This window comes from Pseudophryne corroboree, unplaced genomic scaffold (assembly GCF_028390025.1).
Source record: "Pseudophryne corroboree isolate aPseCor3 unplaced genomic scaffold, aPseCor3.hap2 scaffold_599, whole genome shotgun sequence".
NCBI lineage: Eukaryota > Metazoa > Chordata > Amphibia > Anura > Myobatrachidae > Pseudophryne > Pseudophryne corroboree.
Window position 1 is genome coordinate 66,605 of NW_026970197.1, and position 23,304 is coordinate 89,908.

The following is a 23,304-nucleotide window of genomic DNA, read 5'->3' on the forward strand; positions in this document are numbered from 1 at the left end:
AGGCAACTAGAGACTTGATTGAGGTACTGTGTCCCCGGTACCAAATACCCTCTAGGTTCCATTTCTCTAGGCAGGCGATACCGAAAATGTACACAGACCTCAGAAAAAGAGTCACCAGTGTCCTAAAAAATTCAGTTGTACCCAATGTCCACTTGTCTGTGGTTAAGTGGAGCAGGGCAGACTCAGGACTATATGACTGTGACAGCCCACTGGGTAGATGTATTGCCCCCCGCAGCAAGAACAGCAGCGGCGGCACCAGTAGCAGCATCTCGCAAATGCCAACTCGTTCCTAGGCAGGCTACGCTTTGTATCACCGCTTTCCATAAGAGGCACACAGCTGACAACCTCTTACGGAAACTGAGGAACATCATCGCAGAATGGCTTACCCCAATTGGACTCTTCTGGGGATTTGTGACATCGGACAACGCCACCAATATTGTGCGTGCATTACATCTGGGCAAATTCCAGCACGTCCCATGTTTTGCACATACATTTAATTTGGTGGTGCAGAATTATTTAAAAAATGACAGGGGCGTGCAAGAGATGCTGTCGGTGGCCCGAAGAATTGCGGGCCACTTTCTGCCTTCAGCCACCGCATGTCGAAGACTGGAGCACCACCAAACATTCCTGAACCTGTCCTGCCATCATCTGAAGCAAGAGGTGGTAACGAGGTGGAATTCAACCCTCTATATGCTTCAGAGGATGGAGGAGCAGCAAAAGGCCATTCAAGCCTATACATCTGCCCACGAAATAGGCAAAGGAGGGGGAATGCACCTGACTCAAGCGCAGTGGAGAATGATTTCAACGTTGTGCAAGGTTCTGCAACCCTTTGAACTTGCCACACGTGAAGTCAGTTCAGACACTGCCAGCCTGAGTCAGGTCATTCCCCTCATCAGGCTTTTGCAGAAGAAGCTGGAGACATTGAAGGAGGAGCTAAAACAGAGCGATTCCGCTAGGCATGTGGGACTTGTGGGTGGAGCCCTTAATTCGCTTAACCAGGATTCAATCTGTTGAAATCAGAGCACTACATTTTGGCCACCGTGCTCGATCCTAGATTTAAAACCTACATTGTATCTCTCTTTCCGGCAGACACAAGTCTGCAGAGGTTCAAAGACCTGCTGGTGAGAAAATTGTCAAGTCAAGCGGAACGTGACCCGTCAACAGCTCCTCCTTCACATTCTCCCGCAACTGGGGGTGCGAGGAAAAGGCTAAGAATTCCGAGCCCACCCGCTGGCGGTGATGCAGGGCAGTCTGGAGTGAGTGCTGACATCTGGTCCGGACTGAAGGACCTGGCAACGATTACTGACATGTCGTCTACTGTCACTGCATATGATTCTGTCACCTTTGAAAGAATGGTGGAGAATTATATGAGTGACTGCATCCAGGTAGGCACGTCAGTATGTATACTGGCAGGATAAAGAGGCAATTTGGAGGCCCTTGCACAAACTGGCTTTATTCTACCTAAGTTGCCCTGCCTCCAGTGTGTACTCCAAAAGAGTGTTTAGTGCAGCCGCTCACCTTGTCAGCAATCGGCGTACGAGGTTACTTCCAGAAAATGTGGAGAAGATGATGATCATCAAAATGAATTATAATCAATTCCTCCGTGGAGACATTCACCAGCAATTGCCTCCAGAAAGTACACAGGGATCTGAGATGGTGGATTCCAGTGGGGACGAATTAATAATCTGTGAGGAGGGGGATGTACACAGTGAAAGGGGTGAGGAATCGGAGGATGATGAGGTGGACATCTTGCCTCTGTAGAGCCAGTTTGTGCAAGGAGAGTTTGATTGATTGATTGATTGATTCTTTTTTGGTGGGGGCACAAACCAACCAGTCATTTCAGTCAGTCGTGTGGCAGACCCTGTCGCTGAAATGATGGGTTCATCAATGTTTTTCTTTTCAATCTAAGCCCCTGCAGTTTTCTGTAAGCATCTGCTTCGCTATGATGATCAACAAGTCACATGGGCAAACACTCAGGGCTGGAGGCGTAGATCTTAGGACCAGCTGCTACAAGCATGGCAGAGGTGTCACTATCACTGGTGACACCCAGAGAGGTGGCGAAGGAGATTGTAATGCAGTGCGCGCAGATAAGCAGCGCAATGGTAAAAAGGAGACATGGTCTCATAGGTAGGGGCGTGGCCTGAATCACCATTTTGTAGCTCCGGGTATCCCGGGGGTTGGGGGCTGCACCCGGGGACTAGTGTGTGAGTGGTGCTGGCTCCTGCACAGTGACAGAAACTGGGTGTTGCACGTAATGTCACAGTGAAACACCCATATTCTGTCACTGAAGAAGAGCCGGCACTTTGGTGTCACCCCCCTTGGCGGGTGACACTCGGGTGTGTGCCGCAACCCTGTTGTGATGCCACTGACCCATGGGAAGCTTTACGTGGCTTACCCATGTGTTAGTAGCCCCAAGCATCTTTTGTGTTAGTCCCTGAAGAAAAACTTCAAATATTGTTTACAATTTTGTAATCAATGGGCCTAATTCAGTAAGGATAGCAAATTCTGCTAAGTAACAGAATTTGCAATCCTATGGTTCGCATGCCGGGGCCACCCATCACAGGGCATGGCCACCCAGCATGCTGCCTCCCTTCTTGACCACGCTGAAATTGCAGTCTCAGTGCAGTTCAGCGTGATCATAAAAAATGGGTTAGCCTCCTGTTGGTGCAGACTGTACGTGTGCGCAGGAAGCCGCCACCATTTTTGTGATCGCAGCGGCTGCATGTGATGTCATGCAGCCGCTCTAACCACGCCTCCTGTTTCTCCGTTGCCGACCCCATTTTGTAGCCCTGCCCCTGCACCGCTCCATCTCCGACTTTGAAATGGATTGTTGCTGACCCCCCCCCCCGCACCGATTGACAGTCAGAGGTGATCGCATTATCTGCGGGGTGCCACAGAAAATGCAGGCGCATGCGTATGCTCTTAGCAATTTTTGCAGTTGGATTGCTTATTGCGATTACAATCCAACCTGAATCAGGCTCTATTACCTATCACAATGCACTGCAGGTAGTACAAAATGGGGCTAATATAGGAGAAAACCCCCCAGAGCTGTGCTCCTTAACTGTCCCTGGTGGCTGCCCAGTAATCAGTGTCCACGCCAGTGCGCACACGGCCCGCCCCCTACAGCCACGCTGGATCTCGGTATAGTGTGGGCACAGAAGCCCCTTACCTCCCTTTCATCAGCGGCCTCGTGATCCCGGAGGGCGGTGTGTGTGTGACTGACCTTAGGAAGAAACCGGAGCCTCCGCTGCAGTGACCCAGCAACCAGGGCACGGGAGTATACTGCGCCGCTGGGAGTGATGGAGCTGCAGTAAATATGTCTATTAGACCTAGCCTGCTGCAGCCCTTGTAGATTCTTATAAAAAAAAGTTCTTCTTTTCTTGTCAAAATTAATAGCTAAGAATAGGCTGCCTCAGGCAGCCCCCTGTTAAGTGGCCTGCTACTGAAGGCACCAACTACAAACTGAGCTCCCTGTTCATGGAAGCGAGGTTATAGAGCAGGGGGCGCTGAGCATCTTGGGAACAGTCAAATCACCCTATTACCCCTGCCTTAGTCACTGACTATCTCCCAGTCACCCCGGCCTCAGTCACCCACTATCTCCCACTCATACATGCTTCAGTTACCCACTATCTCCCAGTCATCCCTGCCTCAGTCACCTACTGACACCAGTGCAGACATTTCTGCTGCGGCCTCTCCACTCTCCAGCGTGAACGTCCTGACGACTGAGGAAATCCGCTTCCCAGTTGAGGACTCCGGGAATGAACACTGCCGATATTGCTGGCAGATGACGTTCTACCCAACTGAGGATTTTTGATACTTCCAGCTTTGCTATGCAATTTCGAGTGCCGCCTTGATGATTTGTGTACACTACCGTGGTGGCGTTGTCCGATTGTACTTGAACAGGCCTGTTCTGTACTAGAGGCAGGGCCAGTGTCAATGAATTGAACACTGCCTGCAATTCCAGAATGTTTATCGGGAGGAGAGATTCCTCCCTGGTCCACCGATGGTGAAGGGTCGTCATCACGGCCATGACCTTGGTGAATTTCCGAGGTGCCGTGGCCAAACCAGAAGGCAGGACCTGAAATCCAAAAACTAACCAGGCACAACACTGCTTAGCTTCCAACATCAGATGAGATTGGACATATCCAGTGTGATGCGGCTGTAGATGATTTTTGCTGTTTCTAACTTCTACTTCTAACTACTGGTACATCAATGAATAAGTTTCAAAATAGAATGCATCAAGAGAACGGTGTTGGTAGTATAAAACTACCTACAGCACCTGGTATTCCCAGGTGGTCTCACATCCAAGAACAAACCAGGCCTAAGATCAGGTGATATTGGGCATATACAGTGTGGTGTGGCTGTAGATGAGCTTAGTGGTTTCTGTTAGAGTTCTTCTACTTCTAACTACTCGTACATAAATGAGTAAGCGGACGATTTATTAAACCTGGTGAAATGATAATTTGCATGGTGATAAAGTACCAGCCAATAAGCTCTTAATTGCCATGTCACAGACTGGGTTTGAAAAATGACAGTTAGGAGCTGACTGGCTGGTACTTTATCACCTTGCACTTTATCAGTTCACCAGGCTTAATAGATCTGCCCCAATGTTTCAAAATGGAATGCATCAAGAGAACGTTGTTAGTATTGTAAAAATACACACAGCTCCTGGTATTTCCTGGTGGTCTCCCATCCAAGTACTAAAACCAGGACCAACACTGCTCAGCTTCCATGATCAGGAGAGATTGGGCAAATCCAGTGTGCTGTGGCTGTAGATGAGCTGGTGGTTTTTATTACAGCTCTTCTACTTCTAACTTCTGGTACATAAAAGAATACATGTAAAAATTAAATGTACCAAGAAAATGGTGTTGGTAGTTTAAAAACACCTAAAGAATCTGATACTACCAAGCAGTCTCCCATCCATGTATTAACAAAGTCCAATACTGCTTTGCTTCAAAAATCAAATGAGATTGGGCATATCCAGTGTGGTGTGGCTTTAGATAAGCTTTGTGGTTTCTGTTAGAGCTCTTCTACTTCTAACTACTGGTACATTAATGAATATGTATAAGGTTGTAGTTTATCCAATATGCCTTTACTACCTTACCTTTCAACCCCCCCTCCCTCCCCTCTTCTCCTTATAGCTTCCTTAGTTCTCTCCTCCTCATGTGTGCGTTATTTGTTTTCTCATACGTCCTAGATGATGCTGGGGTCACATTAAGAACCATGGGGTATAGACGGGATCCGCAGGAGACATGGGCACTTTAAGACTTTCAAAGGGTGTGAACTGTCTCCTCCCTCTATGCCCCTCCTCTAGACTCCAGTTTTAGTATTGTGCGCAGTGATACTGGATGCACTACAGGGGAGCTCTACTGAGTTTCTCTGAAAAGACTTGTTAGTTTTTTTTATTTTCAGGGAGGCTGCTGGCAACAGTCTCCCTGCTTCGTGGGACTTAGGGGAGAGAAGTATGACCAACTTCTAGTGAGTTCAATGGCTCTGCTTCAGGCTGACAGGACACCATTAGCTCCTGAGGGTGCTGATCGCTGGGTACGCCTAGATGCACACTCCCGCAGCCTGCCGTCACCCCCTTACAGAGCCAGAAGACAGGTGAGTAGCAGAAGAACAGAAGACTTCTTCTCCAGTGATGGCATTCTGAGGTACCGAGCAGCGAGCGGAACGCTGCGCGCCATGCTCCCACACAAACACAGGCACTGCAGGGTGCAGGGCACGGGGGGGGGGCACCCTGGGCAGCATAAATTCCTCACAAAAGGCTGGAAAAAGTGGACATTAGTGCCTGGGCACTGTCCTTACCCCGCTAGCGTAATTAATTATTTCTGAGCGGGACAGATACGCGCCATTACAGTAGCGGGGCTTCTTCCTCACCTCACCAGAACATCTTTAGAGCATTACAAGTCTATCACTATATAGTTTATTATTTCCCAGACTGTGTACTTTTGGCGCTGGATTGTGAGCTGAAAAATCCTCTGTGTCCCTCTGACAGATTTACTGACGGTCTGTCCCCCATAAGCCGATGTGTCTGTGGGTACTTGGTACATGTGTGTCAACATGTCGGTGGCTGAATGTTTTTCCCAAGAGGAAACTATATTAGGAATGCAGACATATGATGGTGGCCCTGTTGGCACCACCAATAACTGACTGGGTAAAAGTTTCAGTAATATCAGAGTAAGGTTGGATAAATCTGTGTCCCAGACACAGACGTAGAGAATAGATGTGATGTTCATGGCTATGTTTCTTTTCCCTCATGCCCCGCGGGGTCGCAAAAATGTTATTTTGCCCAGTTACTACACACTGATACTGACACGGATACTGATTCCTATGTCGACCATAATGTTTCCTGATTAGATCCAATATTGGCAAGGAGCATTCAGTACATGATTGTGGATATTAAGGACATATTAAAATCACTGAAGACCCTGCTGTTCCTGACAAAGGGGTCTATATGTATGTATATATAGATATATAATGAAAGCTGATGTAACGTTCCTCCATCTCTGTTTGAGAAAGTCTGGGCCAGCTCGACAAGATGGTTTCAAATCCCCAAAAGGATTCTGGTTGTTTATTCATTTCCCGCCGCGGACAGAATAAAGTGGGAGTCACCCCCTGTTCTGCACGGGGCCCTGTCACAAATCCAGCGGATCGTATGCAGGAAGCTACATTATTTCTAGTTATGTAACCAAGGGTACATTACTTATACCTGCCATTACATGTGCATGGGTGAGTAGTAGTATTCAAGAATTGGTCGAATACCTTGTCATCCGATATAGATACCTTGGAGAGATGGGATACTCCTTACGTTGTATCATATCAAGGACACTGCAGCATACTTACGTGAGACTGCAAGGGATATAGGACTCTTGAGTTCACGGGCCAATTTCATGGCAGTCTCGGATAGGAGGGCATTGTGGATTCACCAAGAGAATGCTGATGCTGACTCCAAGAAGAAAGGGAGTCTCTTCCCTATGAAGGTGAAGCGTTGTTTGATCTCGGCAGCTCCCGCAGGTAAGTCAACCTTCTTGCCCTATGTTCCCTCCCAACGGATGAAGACGCATCATTATCTGATGCAGTCATTTCGGCCCAATAGATATGCAAGAAGTTAAGATTCCCCTTTCTTTGCAGGTAGAGGAAGGAGAAGAGGGAAGAGGTCTGCATCCTCTTCAAGATCGCAGGAGCAGAGATCATCCTCTGCTTCTGCCAAATCCACCGCATGACGCTGGGGCTCTCTTGCAGGAGCCCGCACCAGTGGGGGCACGTCTAAAACTCTTCAGTCAGTTCAGGATTCATTCAGACATGGACTCGTGTGTTTTACAAATAGTGTCCCAAGGGTACAAACTGGGGTTTCAAGACGTTCCCCCTCACCGATTGTTCAAATCGGCTTTAGTCAGCAGGGAGAAGGTTTTTATTCAAGCCTCTTCGTGGTCCCTAAGCCGGACAGCTCAGTCAGACCAATCTGAAATCTGAAATCCCTCAATTTCTACCTAAGGAAATTAAATTTCAAGATGGAATCTCTCAGTGCAGTGATCTCCAGTCCGGAGGAAGGAGATTTCATGGTTTTGGTAGACATAAAGGATGCCTACTTACATGTTCCCATTTAGCCTCTGCCTCAAGCTGCCTGAGGTTTGCAATTCAGTATTGTCATTACCAATTTCAGACATTGCCGTTTGGTCTGTCCACGGCTCAGAGGATTTTCACCAGGGTGATCGCAAGCAAGGAGTAACAATTATCCCTTACTTGGATGATCTTTTGATAAAGGCGAAATCCAGGGACCAGTTAGTGCAAAACATTGCACTCTCCCTGACAGTTCTTCAACAACATAGTTGGCTCCTAAACTTGCCAAAATCGCAGTTGGTCCCAATGACGCGGTTGTTGTTTTTGGGAGTGATACTGGACACAGAAGAGGTTTTCTTCCAGTGGAAAGGCTCTGGAGATCCAGAGTCTGGTCAAACAAATTCTGAAACCAGCAAGAGTGTTAATCCATCAATGCATTTGGTTGCTGGGTAAGATGGTTGCGGCCTACGAGCCCATTCAGTTTGGCTGGTTCCATGCCAGAGTGTTCCAGTGGGACCTGTTGGACAAGTGGTCCGGATCCCACCTACACACGCACCGGAGGATAATCCTGTCTTCCAAGACCAGAATCTCACTCCATTGGTGGCTGCACAGTTCTCACCTCCTAGAGGGGCGAAGGTTCGGGATCCAGGACTGGATCCTAGGGACCATGGATGCAACCCTCCGAGGCTGGGGAGCAGTCACACAGGGGGAAAACGTCCAAGGAAGATGGTCAAGTCGGGAAAGTTGTCTCCACATAAATGTTCTGGAGTTATGGGCCATTTAATAACTGTAGACACAGTACGCACTGGGACGGGTGCCCAGCATCCTCTACGGACTAAGAGAAAAGGATTTACCGGTAGGTATTAAAATCCTATTTTCACTAACGTCCTAGAGGATGCTGGGGACTCCGTAAGGACCATGGGGATAGACGGCTCCGCAGGAGACATGGGCACTTTAAGAAAGACTTTAGTTCTGGGTGTGCACTGGCTCCTCCCTCTATGCCCCTCCTCCATACCTCAGTTTGATACTGTGCCCAGTGGAGACTGGGTGCTTTTCAGGAGCTCTACTGAGCTTTCTGACAGAAAGTATTTTGTTAGGTTTTTAATTTTCAGGGAGCACTGCTGGTAACAGACTCCCTGCATCGAGGGACTGAGGGGAGAGAAGCAGCCCTACTCTCCGAGTTGCAAGGTCCTGCTTCTTAAGCTACTGGACACCATTAGCTCCAAAGGGATTAGCTCCAAAGGGATTGGTACGCAGGATCTCACCCTCGCCGTCCGTCCCAGAGCCGCGCCGCCGTCCCCCTCGCAGAGCCGGAAGATAGAAGCCGGGTGAGTATGAGAAGAAAAGAAGACTTCAGAGGCGGCAGAGGACTTCATGATCTTCATTGAGGTAACGCACAGCACTGCAGCTGTGCGCCATTGCTCCCATACACCTCACATACTCCGGTCACTGTAAGGGTGCAGGGCGCAGGGGGGGCGCCCTGGGCTGCAATATAAACCTCTTTTTGGCAGAAATATAACATATATACAGCTGGGCACTGTATATATGTATGAGCCCCAGCCAATTGTACAGTTTAAGCGGGACAGAAGCCCGCCGCCGAGGGGGCGGGGCTTCTCCCTCAGCACTCACCTGCTCCATTTTTTCTCCACAGCACCGCTGAGAGGAAGCTCCTCGGACTCTCCCCTGCTTATACCACGGTAGACAAGAGGGTTGAAAAGAGAGGGGGGGGGCACATAATTTGGCGCAAATTACATACAGCAGCGCTACTGTGCAAACATTAAGTTACTGTGCTATTCCTGGGTTATATAGCGCTGGGGTATGTGCTGGCATACTCTCTCTCTGTCTCTCCAAAGGGCAGAGCCGGTCATAGGCATAGGCAAACTAGGCAATTGCCTAGGGCATTTGATATGTCTAGGGGCATCAGCAACTTCTGCTGATTAAAATGATATGCGGCATGCCTATATTCTGTGTGTAGCATTTCATATGCAGATACAGCCACAGTCTCACACAGTATATAGGCGTGCTGCATATCATTTTAATCAGCAGAAGCTGCGTGTGCATCCTAACAACATAGCAATGCAAATAAGATGCATTTTAATAAAAAAAAGGTGCCCCAACGTTAGCATTGAGGCAAGATTTATGAGGACACATCTGTACCCAAGCAGAGGCAGAGGTCACAGTGTTAGTGGCAGTGTGAGTGCTGTGTGCATGTGAGTGGGTTGATTGTGCAGTAGTGTTCGGAATATGAGTAAGGAGCATTATGTGTGTCATGTAAAAATGCATTAATAATGTGCAACATATGTGTAAGGGGCACTATGTGTGTCATTATGTGTATAAGGGCATTAATAATGTGCGGCATATGTGTAAGGGACATTGGTGGTCATTCCGAGTTGTTCGCTCGGTAATTTTCTTCGCATCGCAGCGATTTTCCGCTAATTGCGCATGCGCAAGGGTGGTCATTCCGAGTTGTTCGCTCGGTAATTTTCTTCGCATCGCAGCGATTTTCCGCTAATTGCGCATGCGCAATGTTCGCTCTGCGACTGCGCAAAGTAAATTTGCTATGCAGTTAGGTATTTTACTCACGGCATTACGAGGTTTTTTCTTTGTTCTGCTGATCGTAGTGTGATTGACAGGAAGTGGGTGTTTTTGGGCGGAAACTGGCCGTTTTATGGGTGTGTGTGAAAAAACGCTGCCGTTTCTGGGTAAAACGCGGGAGTGTCTGAAGAAACGGGGGAGTGTCTGGGCGAACGCTGGGTGTGTTTGTGACGTCAAACCAGGAACGAAACTGACTGAACTGATCGCAGTTGTCGAGTAAGTCTGGAGCTACTCAGAAACTGCTGAGAAGTGTCTATTCGCAATTCTGCTAATCTTTCGTTCGCAATTTTGATAAGCTAAGATTCACTCCCAGTAGGCGGCGGCTTAGCGTGTGCAATGCTGCTAAAAGCAGCTTGCGAGCTAACAACTCGGAATGAGGGCCATTATGTGTAAAAGGGCATTAATAAAGGTTGTCATAATGTGTAAGACGCATTATGTTTATAAGGACATTAATGATGTGTCTCATATGTGTAAGGGGCATTACTGTGTGGAATTATGTGTATAAATGCATTACTAATGTGTGGCATTATGTGTATAAGGTGCTCTAATATGTAGCGTTGCGTATAGAAAGGGCATTTACTGTGTCGTCTAATGTGAATAAAGAGCAATAGGGTGTGGTGTAATGTAAATAAGGAGCAATTCAGTGTGATGTAATGTGAATAAGGAGCACTACTGTGAGAAGTAACGTTTATAAGGTAAAGTGATACTACTGTGGGATGTAATGTGAATTATGGACACTATCGCGTGATCAAATGTGAATAAAATTGCAGTACTGTGTGGCGGAATTTTAATTGGGGGTACTATTGTGTGGACATGCCCATTGCCAGCAAAAACACACCCCTTTTTGGACTGTGCGCCAAATGTGCGAACTGTTCCTGTTTAAAATATAGGGGGTACAAACACCAAAATAAGTACTGTTATGGGTGAGGGTTGATGGTGCTGGGAAAGAGGTGCAAGGTCAGAGGCGGAACCAGCGGTGGTGCTAGAGGGCACCAGGCAAAATCTTGCCTAGGGCATCATATTGGTTAGGGCCAGCTCTGCCAAGGGCCTTGTGGGGGAAATGTCTTCAGTAAAAGCATTCCCTGTGTGTGTGGTGTGTCGGTACGCGTGTGTCGACATGTCTGAGGAAGAAGGCTATATTAGAGAGGAGCGGGAGCAAATGAATGTGGTGTCTCCGCCGACACCTGATTGGATGGATATGTGGAATGTTTTAAATGCTAGTGTAAACTCATTGCACAAAAGATTAGACAAGGCTGAAGCTTTGGGACAGTCAGGGTCTCAACCCATGCCTGATCCTATGTCGCAGGGACTGTCAGGGTCTCATAAGTGCCCACTATCCAGATTGTTGACACAGATACCGACACGGATTCTGACTCCAGTGTCGATTACGATGATGCAAAGTTACAGCCAAAATTGGCAAAATACATTTGATATATGATTATGGCAATAAAAGATGTTTTGCACATCACAGAGGAGCTCCCTATCCCTGACAAGAGGGTACATATGTACAAGGGAAAGAAGCCTGAGGTAACCTTTTCCCCTCACACGAGCTGAACGAGTTATGTGAAAAAGCTTGGGAATCTCCTGCAGATTTCCAAAAGGATTCTTATGGCGTATCCTTTCCCATCAACGGATAGGTTACGATGGGAATCCTCCCCTTGGGTGGACAAAGCATTAACACGCTTATCCAAGAAGTTAGCCCTCCCGTCCCAGGATACGGCTACCCTCAAAGAGTCTGCTGACCGCAAACAGGAGATTACCCTGAAGTCCATTTATACACATTCAGGTACCTTACTCAGACCGGCAATTGCGTCTGCCTGGGTGTGTATGTGTAGTGCTGTAGCGGCATGGACGGATACCCTAGATAAGGATACTATTTTATTGCCCCTGGGGCATATAAGAGATGCTGTCCTATATATGTGTGTATGCAAACTACAGGTGGTGCTGCATGGCTCACACCCTTTTACTTGTCTTGTAGAGCAACTCTGGAGCTGTTACTGGGTCCAGCTGCTGCAAGAAATCAGCTTGAATGCTTCAGGGGCTGGGGCATGGCCAACATGAGCCCCACACTGATGGGGGTGTATAAAGCGATCTAGGGGTCATCCAAGCGCAACCCCACAAAGGCCGCCATGCCCTGCGTGACCATTTTCTCTTTTCATATGCAGACGAGGGTTGCAGCCAACTATACCCATTGCTTGGATGACATCACCATATGCGAATCCATCTGCTGCAGGCCTTCCCCCAGGAATGCTTGCACTAGTTGTTGCATTTGGTTTGTTGTTTGGGGGGTGCTTCAGTATTAGGCAGCCTTCTGCCCTCACACATTCGTCTGAAAATGTGTTCTCCCTGCAGTTGTTGTCCCCAGATGAGAGTTCCCTTGTGCTGCCTCAGTTGAATCTCCTTTACTTGACGGAGGTGTGCCTGAGCAGCGGCCCTCCCCAGCCCTATCTCAAATCATACTTATTTTGCTTAGGTGATACCATGGTCATGAAGATTGTTTTCCCAGGGTGAGGTTCATTCATTGCATTCTGGGTATGCTGACCTCTGTGATTTCCCCAAATGTGGGAATCTCGACTGCATAATTTGTGGTAGGGGGGGGACTGCATTTGTGCTTTCCCCTGGTTGGCTCTGGTATAATTTAGATCTCATTGTCTCAGGTCTCTCTCCAGCCTAGTTTGCTGTCTGTTTCCACTTCTCTTTTCTTGAGCCCCTCCCTTCTATGCCCTTGCGCACTATCCTGACTTCTCCCGTCTGCTTACTTTGTGCCTTCCAACGCACAATGCGAACTACAGGTGGTGTTGCAGGGCCCACACCCTTTTATTTGCCTTACAGAGCAGCTCTGGAGCTGTTACAGTGCCCAGCTGCTGCAAGAAATCAGCTTGAATGCTTCAGGGGCTGGGGCATGGCCAACATGAGCCCCACACCAAAGGAGGGTGGGGGGTGTTCAATGCGAACTAGGGGTCATCCAAGCGCCCCTTTTCTCTTTTCATATGCAGATGAGGTTTCCAGCCAACTTTGGCCCACTGCTTGGATGACATCACCGTATGCAAATCCGTCTGCTGCAGCCCTTTCCCCAGGAATGCTTGTACTAGTTGTTGCATATGGTTTGATGTTTGAGGGTGCTTCAGTATTAGGCAGCCTTCCGCCCTCTCATTTTCATCTGAAAAGATGTGGTCTCCCTGCAGTTGTTGTCCCCAGACAAGAGTTCCCTTGTGCTTCCTCAGTTGAATCTCCTTAACTTGACGGGGGTGTGCTCGAGCAGCCGCCCTCCACAGCCCTATCCCAACACATGCTTTTCTTGCGTATGAGATCTCTTGATCATGAAGATAGTTCTCACAGGGTGAGGTTCATCCATTACATTTTAAAGTAGGAAGGTACAAATTACATATTCAAATTACATATATGTGCTGGATTCAAATGTTTTCCCCCCTTCCTTTCTCAATTGTGCCCATCAGCAGCTATTCTAATGTTGCTGCCAATTGGTGTGACACATTCATTTCTTCTGTGGGGTACACTGGACTCCACAAGGATTCACATTGGGGTGTAGAGTAGGATCTTGATCTGAGGCACCAACAGGCTCAAAGCTTTTGACTGTTCCCAAGATGCTCAGCGCCCCCTGCTCTATAACCTCGCTTCCATGAACAGGGAGCTCAGTTTGTAGTTGGTGCCTTCAGTAGCAGGCCACTTAACAGGGGGCTGCCTCAGGCAGCCTATTCTTAGCTATTAATTTTGACAAGAAAAGAAGAACTTTTTTTTATAAGAATCTACAAGGGCTGCAGCAGGTTAGGTCTAATAGACATCTTTACTGCAGCTCCATCACTCCCAGCGGCGCAGTATACTCCCGTGCCCTGGTTGCTGGGTCACTGCAGCGGAGGCTCCGGTTTCTTCCTAAGGTCAGTCACACACACACCGCCCTCCGGGATCACGAGGCCGCTGATGAAAGGGAGGTAAGGGACTTCTGTGCCCACACTATACCGTGATCCAGCGTGGCTGTAGGGGGTGGGCCATGTGCGCACTGGCGTGGACACTGATTACTGGGCAGCCGCTCCACTAGCCACCAGGGACAGTTAAGGAGCACAGCTCTGGGGGGGTTTTCTCTTATATTAACCCCATTTTGTACTACCCGCAGTGCATTGTGATAGGTAATAGAGCCTGATTCAGGTTGGATTGCAATCGCAATAAGCAATCCAACTGCAAAAATTGCTAAGAGCATACGCATGTGCCTGCATTTTCTGCGGCACCCCGCAGATAATGCGATCGCTTCTGATTGTCAATCGGTGCTGGGGGGGGGGGGTCAGCAACAATCCATTTCCAAGTCGGAGATGGAGCGGTGCATGGGCAGGGCTACAAAATGGGGTCGGCAACGGAGAAACAGGAGGCGTGGTCAGAGCTGCTGCATGACATCACATGCAGCAGCTGCGATCACAAAAATGGTGGCGGCTTCCTGCGCACACATACAGTCTGCACCAACAGGAGGCTAACCCATTTTTTATGATCACGCTGAACTGCGCTGAGACTGCAATTTCAGCGTGGTCAAGAAGGGAGGCGGCATGCTGGGTGGCCCCAGCATGCGAACCAAAGGATTGCAAATTCTGTTACTTAGCAGAATTTGCAATCCTTACTGAATTAGGCCCATTGATTACAAAATGTATTTGTAAATATTTGAAGTTTTTCTTCAGGGACTAACACAAAAGATGCTTGGGGCTACTAACACATGGGTAAGCCACGTAAAGCTTCCCATGGGTCAGTGGCATCACAACGGGGTGGCGGCCCACACCCGAGTGTCACCCGCCAAGGGGGGTGACACCAAAGTGCCGGCTCCTCTTCAGTGACAGAATATGGGTGTTTCACTGTAACATTACGTGCAACACCCAGTTTCTGTCACTGTGCAGGAGCCAGCACCACTCACACACTAGTCCCTGGGTGCAGCACTCAACCCCCGGGATACCCGGAGCAACAAAATGGAGATTCAGGAAAACAGGCCACACCCCTACCTATGAGACCATGCCTCCTTTTTACCGTTGCGCTGCTTATCTGCGCGCACTGCATTACAATCTCCCTCGCTGCCTCTCTGGGTGTCACCAATGATAGTGACACCTTTGCCATGCTTGTAGCAGCTGGTCCTAAGATCTACGCCTCCAGCCCTGAGTGTTTGCCCTTGTGACTTGTTGATCATCATAGCGAAGCAGATTCTTACAGAAAACTGCAGGGGCTTAGATTGAAAAGAAAAACATTGACGAACCCATCATTTCAGCAACAGGGTCTGCCACACGGCTGACTGAAATGACTGGTTGGTTTGGGCCCCCACCAAAAAAGAAGCAATCAATCTCTCCTTGCACAAACTGGCTCTACAGAGGCAAGATGTCCACCTCATCATCCTCCGATTCCTCAACCCTTTCACTGTGTACATCGCCCCCCTCACATATTATTAATTCGTCCCCACTGGAATCCACCATCTCAGATCCCTGTGTACTTTCTGGAGGTAATTGCTGGTAAATGTCTCCACGGAGGAATTGATTATAATTCATTTTGATGATCATCATCTTCTCCACATTTTCTGGAAGTAACCTCGTACGCCGATTGCTGACAAGGTTAGCGGCTGCACTAAACACTCTTTTGGAGTACACACTGGAGGGAGGGCAACTTAGGTAGAATAAAGCCAGTTTGTGCAAGGGCCTCCAAATTGCCTCTTTTTCCTGCCAGTATACATACGGACTGTCTGACGTGCCTACCTGGATGCGGTCACTCATATAATCCTCCACCATTCTTTCAAAGGTGACAGAATCATATGTAGTGACAGTAGACGACATGTCAGTAATCGTTGCCAGGTCCTTCAGTCCGGACCAGATGTCAGCACTCACTCCAAACTGCCCTGCATCACCGCCAGCGGGTGGGCTCGGAATTCTTAGCCTTTTCCTTGCACCCCCAGTTGCGGGAGAATGTGAAGGAGGAGCTGTTGACGTGTCACGTTCCGCTTGACTTGACAATTTTCTCACCAGCAGGTCTTTGAACCTCTGCAGACTTGTGTCTGCCGGAAAGAGAGATACAATGTAGGTTTTAAATCTAGGATCGAGCACGGTGGCCAAAATGTAGTGCTCTGATTTCAACAGATTGAATCCTGGTTAAGCGAATTAAGGGCTCCATCCACAAGTCCCACATGCCTAGCGGAATCGCTCTGTTTTAGCTCCTCCTTCAATGTCTCCAGCTTCTTCTGCAAAAGCCTGATGAGGGGAATGACCTGACTCAGGCTGGCAGTGTCTGAACTGACTTCACGTGTGGCAAGTTCAAAGGGTTGCAGAACCTTGCACAACGTTGAAATCATTCTCCACTGCGCTTGAGTCAGGTGCATTCCCCCTCCTTTGTCTATATCGTGGGTAGATGTATAGGCTTGAATGGCCTTTTGCTGCTCCTCCATCCTCTGAAGCATATAGAGGGTTGAATTCCACCTCGTTACCACCTCTTGCTTCAGAGGATGGCAGGGCAGGTTCAGGAATGTTTGGTGGTGCTCCAGTCTTCGGCACGCGGTGGCTGAATGCAGAAAGTGGCCCGCAATTCTTCGGGCCACCGACAGCATCTCTTGCACGCCCCTGTCGTTTTTTTAAATAATTCTGCACCACCAAATTCAATGTATGTGCAAAACATGGGACGTGCTGGAATTTGCCCAGATGTAATGCACGCACAATATTGGTGGCATTGTCCGATGTCACAAATCCCCAGGAGAGTCCAAGTGGGGTAAGCCATTCTGCGATGATGTTCCTCAGTTTCCGTAAGAGGTTGTCAGCTGTATGCCTCTTATGGAAAGCGGTGATACAAAGCGTAGTCTGCCTAGGAATGAGTTGGCATTTGTGAGATGCTGCTACTGGTGCCGCCGCTGCTGTTCTTGCTGCGGGAGGCAATACATCTACCCAGTGGGCTGTCACAGTCATATAGTCCTGAGTCTGCCCTGCTCCACTTAACCACGGACATGTGGACTAGTGGACCTTGGGTACAACTGCATTTTTTAGGACACTGGTGACTCTTTTTCTGAGGTCTGTGTACATTTTCGGTATCGCCTGCCTAGAGAAATGGAACCTAGATGGCATTTGGTACCGGGGACACAGTACCTCAATCAAGTCTCTAGTTGCCTCTGAATTAACGATGGATACCGGAACCACGTTTCTCAGCACCCAGGCTGACAAGACCTGAGTTATCCGCTTTGCAGCAGGATGACTGCTGTGATATTTCATCTTCCTCACAAAGGACTGTTGGACAGTCAATTGCCTACTGGAAGTAGTACAAGTGGTCTTCCGACTTCCCCTCTGGGATGACGATCGACTCCCAGCAGCAACAACAGCAGCGCCAGCAGCAGTAGGCGTTACACTCAAGGATGCATCGGAGGAATCCCAGGCAGGAGAGGACTCGTCAGACTTGCCAGTGACATGGCCTGCAGGACTATTGGCTTTCCTGTCTAAGGAGGAAATTGACACTGAGGGAGTTGGTGGTGTGGTTTGCAGGAGCTTGGTTACAAGAGGAAGGGATTTAGTGGTCAGTGGACTGCTTCCGCTGTCATCCAAAGTTTTTGAACTTGTCACTGACTTATGATTAATGCGCTGCAGGTGACGTATAAGGGAGGATGTTCTGAGGTGGTTAACGTCCTTACCCCTACTTATTACAGCTTGACAAAGGCAACACATGGCTTGACACCTGTTGTCCGCATTTGTGTACAGGATGCATACCTTCATGTCCCCATTTATCCATCTCATCAGGCGTACCTCAGATTTGCGGTACAGGACTGTCATTGCCAATTTCAGACGTTGCTGTTTGGTCTCTCCACGGCCCAGAGAATTTTCACCAAGGTAATGGCGGAAATGATGGTTCTCCTGCGTAAGCAAGGTGTCACAATTATCCCGTACTTGAGCGATCTCATAAAAGCGAGATCAAGAGAGCAGTTGCTGAACAGCGTATCACTTTCACTGAAAGTGTTACAGCAACACGGCTGGATTTTCAATATCCCAAAGTCGCAGTTTGTTTCTACGACTCGTCTGTCTTTCTTGGGCATGATTCTGGACACAGACCAGAAGAGAGTTTATCTCCCGATAGGAAAGGCCCAGGAACTCATGACTCTTGTCAGGAACCTATTGAAACCAAAACTTGTGTCAGTGCATCACTGCACTCGAGTCCTGGGAAAGATGGTGGCATCATACGAAGCCATTCCATTCGGCAGGTTCCATGCGAGGACTTTCCAATGGGACCTGCTGGACAAGTGGTCTGGGTCACATTTGCAGATGCATTGGTTGATCATTCTGTCCCCCAGGGTCAGGGTATCACTCCTGTGGTGGCTGCAGAGTGCTCACCTTCTCGAGTGACGCAGATTCGGCATTCAGGACTGGATCCTGGTGACCACAGAGGCAAGCCTCCAAGGTTGGGGAGCAGTCACACAGGGAAGAAATATCCAAGGTCTTTGGTCAAGTCAAGAGACTTGTCTTCACATCAACATCCTGAAACTAGGGGCCATATACAATGCCCTACGTCAAGCGGAGACCTTACTTCGCAACCAACCGGTTCTGATCCAGTCAGACAACGTCACCGCAGTGGCTCATGTAAACCGCCAAGGCGGCACAAGGAGCAGAGTGGCGATGGCACAAGCCACCAGAATTCTTCGCTGGGTGGAGAATCACGCAAGCGCACTGTCAGCAGTGTTCATTCTGGGAGTGGACAACTGGGAAGCAGACTTCCTCAGCAGACACGACCTACATCCGGGAGAGTGGGGATGGGCCTTGACCGATTTCAGTAACTGCAATCCAGCCATAGAATGCGCTTGCTGAATCGTGTTACAAATCCGGCGAGCAATAGCCTGCTTTGAAGCAGGGGCACCAATCTTGTTGGTTGCATACAGGACAAACAGCGCTTCAGTTTTCCTGACTCTAGCCGTCCTGGCCACGTAAATTTTCAAAGCCCTGACCACATCAAGTAACTCGGAATCCTCCAAGTCACGCGTAGCCACAGGCACCACAATAGGTTGGTTCATATGAAAAGATGAGACCACTTTTGGTAGGAATTGAGGACGGGTCCGCAATTCCGCTCTATCCACATGGAATACCAAATATGGGCTTTTATGTGACAAAGCCGCTAATTCCGACACTCGCCTAGCCGAAGCCAAGGTTAATAACATGACCACCTTCCACGTGAGATAATTTAACTCCACTGTTTTAAGTGGTTCAAACCAGTGTGATTTTAGAAAACTTAACACCACGTTAAGGTCCCAAGGTGCCACCGGAGGCACAAAAGGAGGCTGAATATGCAGCACTCCTTTTACAAAAGTCTGAACTTCTGGAGGAGAAGCCAATTCTTTTTGAAAGAAAATGGATAAGGCCGAAATCTGGACCTTAATAGAGCCTAATTGTAGGCCCAAATTCACTCCAGTTTGTAGGAAGTGAAGGAAACGGCCCAGATGGAATTCTTCCGTAGGAGCATTCCTGGCCTCACACCAAGAAACATAATTTCGCCATATACGGTGTAATGTTTTAACGTTACATCCTTCCTAGCCTTTATCAGCGTAGGGATGACCTCAACCGGAATGCTAGGATCCGGCATTCAACCGCCATGCCGTCAAACGCAGCCGCGGTAAGTCTTGGAACAGACAGGGCCCCTGATGCAACAGGTCCTGTCTTAGAGGGAGAGGCCACAGATCTTCTGTGAGCATTTCCTGCAGATCCGGATACCAGGTCCTCCGTGGCCAATCTGGAACAATGAGGATTGTTCTCACTTTTCTTTGTCTTGTTATCCTCAACACCTTGGGTATGAGAGGAAGAGGAGGAAATACATAGACCGACCGGAACACCCACGGTGTCACTAGGGCGTCTACAGCTACTGCTGTAGAAGTAGACGCACAACCGGATCGGAAGAGAGATCCGATCTGCGGTGTAGCAGGGGGCCCTTTTGGAAAGGGGGGCCCGGGGTACGTATCCCCCGGGCCCCCCCCTTAATCCGGCTCTGAGCTCATCTACAGCCACACCACAACGCCAAAAAACATAGTGGCGTGGCTTCGTGGTTAAGGGGTGTGGCCACAAAATAATACCAATTCATAAAACGGTGCACAGTACTCTCCATTATTCAAATTACGCCGCACAGTAGCACCACTACACCAGGTAGAGACCCTTTTACACCTTACGGCGGACAGATTCCTCTTTTTACACATTACAGCAGACAGCGTCCTCTTTTTACACATTACAGCAGACAGCGTCCCCTTTTTACACATTACGGCAGACAGCATCCCCCTTTTTTACACAACGGCAGACAGCGTGCCCTTGTTACACATAGCGGCAGACAGCATACATTTTTTTCACATAACGGCAGACAGCCTGCCCTGCTGTTCAGCAACTGCTCTCTTGATCTCGCTTTTATGAGATCGCCCAAGTACGGGATAATTGTGACACCTTGCTTGCACAGGAGCACCATCATTTCCGCCATTACCTTGGTGAAAATTCTCAGGGCCATGGAGAGACCAAACAGCAACGTCTGAAATTGGCAATGACAGTCCTGTACCGCAAATCTGAGGTCGCCTGATGAGGTGGATAAATGGGGACATGAAGGTATGCATCCTGTACACAAATGCGGACAACAGGTGTCAAGCCGTGTGTTGCCTTTGTCAAGCTGTAATAAGTAGGGATAAGGACGTTAACCACCTCGGAACATCCTCCCTTATACGACACCTGCAGCGCATTCATCATAAGTCAGTGACAAGTTCAAAAACTTTGGATGACAGCGGAAGCAGTCCACTGACCACTAAATCCCTTCCTCTTGTAACCAAGCTCCTGCAAACCACACCACCAACTCCCTCAGTGTCAATTTCCTCCTTAGACAGGAGAGCCAATAGTCCTGCAGGCCATGTCACTGGCAAGTCTGACGAGTCCTCTCCTGCCTGGGATTCCTCCGATGCATCCTTGAGTGTAACGCCTACTGCTGCTGGCGCTGCTGTTGTTGCTGCTGGGAGTCGATCGTCATCCCAGAGGGGAAGTCGGAAGACCACTTGTACTACTTCCAGTAAGCAATTGACTGTCCAACAGTCCTTTGCGAGGAAGATGAAATATCACAGCAGTCATCCTGCTGCAAAGCGGATAACTCAGGTCTTGTCAGCCTGGGTGGTGAGAAACGTGGTTCCGGTATCCATCGTTAATTTACAGGCAACTAGAGACTTGATTGAGGTACTGTGTCCCCGGTACCAAATACCCTCTAGGTTCCATTTCTCTAGGCAGGCGATACCGAAAATGTACACAGACCTCAGAAAAAGAGTCACCAGTGTCCTAAAAAATGCAGTTGTACCCAATGTCCACTTGTCTGTGGTTAAGTGGAGCAGGGCAGACTCAGGACTATATGACTGTGACAGCCCACTGGGTAGATGTATTGCCCCCCGCAGCAAGAACAGCAGCGGCGGCACCAGTAGCAGCATCTCGCAATTGCCAACTCGTTCCTAGGCAGGCTACGCTTTGTATCACCGCTTTCCATAAGAGGCACACAGCTGACAACCTCTTACGGAAACTGAGGAACATCATCGCAGAATGGCTTACCCCAATTGGACTCTCCTGGGGATTTGTGACATCGGACAACGCCACCAATATTGTGCGTGCATTACATCTGGGCAAATTCCAGCACGTCCCATGTTTTGCACATACATTTAATTTGGTGGTGCAGAATTATTTAAAAAACAACAGGGGCGTGCAAGAGATGCTGTCGGTGGCCCGAAGAATTGCGGGCCACTTTCTGCCTTCAGCCACCGCATGTCGAAGACTGGAGCACCACCAAACATTCCTGAACCTGTCCTGCCATCATCTGAAGCAAGAGGTGGTAACGAGGTGGAATTCAACCCTCTATATGCTTCAGAGGATGGAGGAGCAGCAAAAGGCCATTCAAGCCTATACATCTGCCCACTAAATAGGCAAAGGAGGGGGAGTGCACCTGACTCAAGCGCAGTGGAGAATGATTTCAACGTTGTGCAAGGTTCTGCAACCCTTTGAACTTGCCACACGTGAAGTCAGTTCAGACACTGCCAGCCTGAGTCAGGTCATTCCCCTCATCAGGCTTTTGCAGAAGAAGCTGGAGACATTGAAGGAGGAGCTAAAACAGAGCGATTCCGCTAGGCATGTGGGACTTGTGGATGGAGCCCTTAATTCACTTAACCAGGATTCAATCTGTTGAAATCAGAGCACTACATTTTGGCCACCGTGCTCGATCCTAGATTTAAAACCTACATTGTATCTCTCTTTCCGGCAGACACAAGTCTGCAGAGGTTCAAAGACCTGCTGGTGAGAAAATTGTCAAGTCAAGCGGAACGTGACCCGTCAACAGCTCCTCCTTCACATTCTCCCGCAAGTGGGGGTGCGAGGAAAAGGCTAAGAATTCCGAGCCCACCCACTGGCGGTGATGCAGGGCAGTCTGGAGTGAGTGCTGACATCTGGTCCGGACTGAAGGACCTGGCAACGATTACTGACATGTCGTCTACTGTCACTGCATATGATTCTGTCACCTTTGAAAGAATGGTGGAGAATTATATGAGTGACTGCATCCAGGTAGGCACGTCAGTATGTATACTGGCAGGAAAAAGAGGCAATTTGGAGGCCCTTGCACAAAATGGCTTTATTCTACCTAAGTTGCCCTCCCTCCAGTGTGTACTCCAAAAGAGTGTTTAGTGCAGCCGCTCACCTTGTCAGCAATCGGCGTACGAGGTTACTTCCAGAAAATGTGGAGAAGATGATGATCATCAAAATGAATTATAATCAATTCCTCCGTGGAGACATTCACCAGCAATTGCCTCCAGAAAGTACACAGGGATCTGAGATGGTGGATTCCAGTGGGGACGAATTAATAATCTGTGAGGAGGGGGATGTACACAGTGAAAGGGGTGAGGAATCGGAGGATGATGAGGTGGACATCTTGCCTCTGTAGAGCCAGTTTGTGCAAGGAGAGATTGATTGATTGATTCTTTTTTGGTGGGGGCACAAACCAACCAGTCATTTCAGTCAGTCGTGTGGCAGACCCTGTCGCTGAAATGATGGGTTCATCAATGTTTTTCTTTTCAATCTAAGCCCCTGCAGTTTTCTGTAAGCATCTGCTTCGCTATGATGATCAACAAATCACATGGGCAAACACTCAGGGCTGGAGGCGTAGATC

General features: G+C 48.7%; 1 non-coding gene across 1 annotated transcript; it reads left to right on the forward strand.

Moving 5' to 3' along the window:
• Nucleotides 1-12,614: 12,614 nt before the first annotated feature.
• Nucleotides 12,615-12,779, forward strand: LOC135035364 (U1 spliceosomal RNA). Its single transcript, XR_010230408.1, has one exon. It is a non-coding gene; the product is annotated as a U1 spliceosomal RNA (small nuclear RNA).
• Nucleotides 12,780-23,304: the final 10,525 nt, after the last annotated feature.